Source organism: Solanum dulcamara, chromosome 12, assembly GCF_947179165.1.
Source record: "Solanum dulcamara chromosome 12, daSolDulc1.2, whole genome shotgun sequence".
NCBI classification, from domain to species: Eukaryota; Viridiplantae; Streptophyta; class Magnoliopsida; order Solanales; family Solanaceae; genus Solanum; species Solanum dulcamara.
Genome location: NC_077248.1, coordinates 8,836,056 through 8,842,055, shown reverse-complemented (window position 1 = coordinate 8,842,055; position 6,000 = coordinate 8,836,056).

Below are 6,000 nucleotides of genomic sequence, written 5' to 3'. Positions count from 1 at the left end.
AAGGACTATAAAATTTTAAATCTATTCATGAAACACAATATACGTATTTATATATATAATATAAATAAGATTAAATGAAAATATACCAATATCTTGTTGTCGTCGGAGTTGTCGGTGTCGCAGAAAAGTTGTTGGCGGCGTTGGTGGAGCTGCTGCGTTTCGCCGTCATTGGTGGCAGAGAAGAGAGTGACGGGGAGAGAGAGGGAGAGGCGGCGACGGAGAGAGAGAGGGAGAGGCGGCGATGGAGAGAGAGAGGGAGAGCCGTCGGTGGCGGCTATGTGGTGGAGAAGACAACTCTTGTTGTTGTCTTCTTCTTCTTTTGAGAAGATGATGAATAGAAAGAGAGAGTTAGGTGAAGAGGTAGAGAGAGAATTAAGTGAAAGAGGTAGAGAGAGAATAATATAGTTTTAGGGTTTTTGAGTGTGAAAAAGGATAAGAACGAATGAGAGCCGTCCGATCAAAATGCAATCTATGGTTGAGATTATAATTTGATATAAAAATAGACTACATTAAATTTAATTAGGATATAATTATAAGTAGTCATACAAATAAAATGTCATATAATTAGTTGTCAAATACATGTTGAATAAGTAAAATCATAAATCTATAAAATTATAATATTATATATGTAAAGTAAATATGCATGTACATAGAATATAAATATTTGTGTATATATACACATAAATGCCACTTATATATATTACATACTAAAAATAGATGTTTAATAGGTATGTTAACATAAACAAATTAAAATATATAATAAACTTAAATAATAACCCTTTTATATACATATGTACATAAGACCTATTAAAATACGTATATATTAATATGAAGAAGTAAATTACAAAAAATAAACTTAGTAAATAACATATTTTATAAAGAAATACTTATGTATATACTAAAAATAGATATGACATACATATTAACTAAAATTCACAATAAACTTAATTAAGTAATAACCTTATATGCATATGCATATAAGTCGTATTAAAATAGGTATGCAATATGCACAAATTAATATGAATAAGTAAATTGGTAAAATATACTTAATTAAGTAATATTTATACAAAGAAAACACACACACGTATAATATATACTAAATAATGCGGAAAAAAATATATATTTGAATGTACAAAGCTTGTTATTTTCATAAACGGTAAAAAAAAAGATGTTAATAATATTAACAAATAGAAAAAATATATTATGAGCTATGAACGCCAAAATATATAATTTTTTTTTTATTATTATTATTTTTGTAAAAATAAAATAAAATAAATATATATATATAAAAAATTTTAAAAAATGCTTATCTATTAAGATAGTAATTCAAAGAAAAATAAAAAAATAATTATAGATCGATCAAAATTGGGTGTCAACAAGAACTTGTGGTGATATTAACATGGCTTTCTTGCATATGAATGAGTGATATTGTGGTTGTGTGTGGCTGCTGTTATAGGTCACGAAAATTTGATGAAAAGTAGTATGAAATAAGGTGTAAAAATTGTAGGTGGTTTGCTTGGCTTGTTGTAGGTGTTCATAAGGTTTTTGAGCATCTTTATGTTGTTAGTTAGGGGTTGTATTGACATGTTGTTGTTATTCTTGTTTAGCTTGGAAGATTAATGATAATTAAGGTTATATGTTGCATTATATGTTGATTGGACTGTTTTAGGATTGTTTCGATAAAACGTTAAGACTATGGATCATTAAGGATAATTGGAGGATGTAATAGTTGTATGTGGATTGAAATTGTTGTTGAATGTTATGAATGTGGGCTGCCTTAACTTACCAATAATGTTATAATGAAGAGATTAACTTGTATTAAATGGAATTGGAATCAAGAAAACCCCATGATTAGTGTTGGTATTAAAATGGACAGATTTGGAGTTGCTTGAATTAGATTGGGCTGATTGTCGTCGTTATTCTTATTGTCATGAATTATGTGTTGAAAGTGAAGTGATTGTATATGTTAATGTTAAATTTCCGTTTGGGCCGTATTAGGGATGTTCTACACTAAAAATGATGGATGAATATCGATTAACGTGATGGTTGTTATTGTGGCTTATTACAAAACGAAAATGAAAGCATTCAACATGTCAAGTTCGAGTTGTAATTGATTTAAGGGTTGCTTATAGTGTGGGGCTGCTTGTGTTAAATTGAAGTTATGATTATGCATTGTATGGCTGATTGTTAGGCTATTATAAATCAATTCAATAAGGTATGATGGCTGCAACCTATTAAAAGTAATTTGATAGCATCGTAGTCATCATGTTGATAATCAACGAAAGTCAAATGTTAGATGGGTTGTTTGGAGTATTTTTGAATATCATCTTGGCTTGTCTTGACATGGCATTTGAATGTGTGATTATTGATGTTGCTTGGTGATTGTATGGATGATTTGGAAGTGGGAAAAGTGAGCAGTATAAGGGAATTGCTGCCCAGAATTTTGTGTTTTGCAAACCCATTTTTGGATGGGACTGCTGTTAGTAATTTTAGCATAACGCCTTGTGTAAAGCTCAATTTTGTGTAATTGAAGATGTTCTGGAAATCTATTTCATAGGTCTAAAATTTTCATTCAGGCTCTAAAATTCAGTTTTGCTTTTATATACTCGCAAAAGGGTGATGAAGTTCAGGGGAGGTGCTGTCCAATCTTTTTAGAAATAACCTACTAACGATAAAGTACGTTTTATGCCTTTCTATAGCTTAAAGGCAGTGCCTAACATTTTAATATAGGTTGAGACAATATTGGGCAGCATATACGTATTGAGCACAAGTAAACGCTAAAGGTATGTAAAGCTAACATTTCTTCCTTTTGGCATGATCCATATGAAACAAACGGACGACGCATGCTTAAATTCCAAAGAAACTCTTATTCTTAGATACACTCGAATGGCTAACGTTCTTGATTTCCAGAATTTATATCGTTATGTCTCGACTCATGTGTATGATTCCAGCCATCCTAGTTGGTATAATTTATATTTTGGTACAATTCATATTTCGGTGTAATTCATGTTTGGCATAATTCCTAACGGCAATCAAAGAAGTATTTGAAATGACTACCATCCTGATTTTCAAATGATGGTTCATTTTGATTATTCCATGAAGTCTTAAATGATGATTTAAATGCATATAGTTACTCACTACTCTACTCGTGCATGTCTTAATGTATCTTTCACCGAGTCTCGGGCCAGGTATGTCTTCGTGCACAATTTCATGGCATTATTCACCAAGTCCCTCATTAGAGGGCCGAGTACGGTATATATATATATATATATATAATATGATATGATGATATGGTGATATGATGATGGCGTCGAGCCCCATGATGGGCTGAATATGATATACACGTATATGACAGATTCACCGAGTCCATAATGGGCCGGATATGATATGTGAAATGATCATGCATGATTTTATTTCATAAGGCACATGTACAATGATTTCTTGATTATCGGTATTAAACTTGTCTCCTGATTGCCTATTTTAGATGTGATCTTCTTTATGGTATTTTATGCTTTATATACTCAGTACATATGTCGTACTGACCCCCTCTATTTGGGGGGGGGGGGGGGTGTTTCATGCCCACAGGTACAGATACTCATTTTGGGGATCAACCACCTTAGGATTTTCATCTAGCTATTTTAAAAGTACTCCATTGTTTCGGAGCTTTGACGTTTAATATCGACCTTTTGATATATATATTTGTTTATTCTGGGATACGACAGGGTCTTGTCCCGTCATATGTTATTATTGATATTCTTAGAGGTCTGTAGGCATATATGTGTGAGTTATATATAAATGTTGTCCGGTTGTACTAGTATGACTTATGTTTTGGAACATTCCCACATGTAATGACAGCCTAGTCGGCTCACGTATTATGTTATCTTTGGATGAATGTGACTCCTTAGTAGACAGGTGGTTTTGGTATAAATATATGTGATAGTTTTGAGATGACATGCTGCCCGTATAACTCCCATATCATGTTTGGTTGCTAATTGAATATAGATAACAGGTGTGTATACGAGTGTCCAGTTTGGGCACTAGTTACGGCCTATGGAGTTGGGTAGTGACACCACTGGTAGCCTACTCCGATGAAGACGATACGACTTCATCTCAGGGAGAACGTTCAACGTCTCTTATACCTAGGGTTCCGTCCTCACTACCTTCGCCCATTGCTTCTCCAGCGGTAGTAACTCAGAGGGAATCTTCACACCCTTCACCCAAAGCTCCGTCGACTCTTTCTTCTCTAGTGTCGGTGACTCGAAGGGAATTTTCTTTCTCTTCACCAAAAGCCTCCTCGCTTGAAAAAACCTTCCCTATTGCTTCATTTGTGAACCCATCTTCATCAAAACCCGTTTCTAACCCCATTCTTCCATTCTCTCCATCCCCTCCACATTCCACCCCGGGCTCTAGTGATGATGTTCCCCTCAACCAACTCGGAAAGAATCCCTCTAAACACCCAGGAAACACGTTGTTGTAAAGTGAATCAGACCCCATACTCTATTCAATCACAGCAAAAGGGTTGCAGAAGAAACTAAGGCGACAGAGTCTAGTAGAAAGAGGGTTTGCACAAAGAGTACTCTGACACTGCCCCAACCCCTACTAAAATGAACAAAAACTTGGCAAAATTTCTAGCTATGGGGAAGGAGATGTACTTTGCATCGAAAGCTGTTCTTTGTGGGAGGATAATTGATCCGGAGGTTAGGAATTTTCCTCATGTCTAATAATTAATCAAAAAATTGACTGTCCAATGGTGGGTTCACTTATTTCTTATCACTTCTTTAGAGATACATGAGAATGAGGTGGTTGAATTTTATACCAACCTCAATGTGCTAGAGGATAATGTTGTGATGTTTGTGGTGCTGAGAGTGGAGTTGGTGTTTAAACCTGTTCGTTTGGGTGAGATTCTAAAGGTTCCAACTGCTGGTCTGGCTAAATATATCTGGAGGAAGGACTAGAGTTGTTTGCTCACTGCAAATTTCACACAGAGGCGTGTTATAAATCGACCTCGAAAAGTCCTGAAAGGGGAAATGCAGCTTTTTCATAAGTTGTTGTATAAAATTCTTCACAAAGGAATTGTTCCAAGGGGGAATGCCGACATGAGGCTACATTTAGGGATTTGGGACTCGCCTATGCCCTGGATTAGGAGGAACTTATCAATTGGCTAGTTCTGATCATTCGTCATATGGAAAGGGTGTCAGATCCTAAACCTAGTTCTCATCAGTTGGCGTTTGAAAATCTTCTTACCCTGATCTTTGTTACATTTAAGGTACCATTGGAGAAAGGTAGGGAGATTACCAAAAATGACATAATTGATTGTAATACCTTGACTAAGTTTGATTGTCTCCCTGTTATGAATCAGCATCGTGCTCCTACTCCTAGGGTCGTTGGTCCTGTAGCTCAGCTTATGGCTGAACTCAATCAAGCAAGGGACCAAAATGTTGTCTCAAGGGCTGGTAGTGATGCTTTAAGGGCAGAACTTGAGGATTCACGGGGTGAGGTGGCTTCTCTGAAGAAGAAGAAGATACAACAACAGTTGTACAACAACATTCGTATGGATAGGTCGCTCCAGTTCCCTCAACCCCTGCTCCTCCTTCCAAAGCCCGAACCCCTTCTCCTTGATCAGTTCCTAGTTCCCCTTTTCATTTGATACTGTTCCAAATGTGCAGGTTGTTGGATAGTTGTTTCTTGTTTTTGGATAGATTGTATAGTTGCCTCTTTGAGGTTTAATGATTGTGCTTTTTTTTTGTTATGACAATACTTTTTGGCTATGCTAATATCGTTGTTTGGAATACTATGAATGGCTAATATCAAAAGATTTGGTGTATTTTCTAGTCGTTCATTCCTGGTTTGTGTGGTCCCTAAGATGACCTTGAGCTTGTGTGTGTTTATGTCATGTTGTTGTCTTACTTGTTTTCTTTTCGTGATGTCAAAAGGGGCAAGATTGGGGGTATTGGGTTGGTTACGTGTACAGGTACACTACAATGGAGAGATTAATTTGTC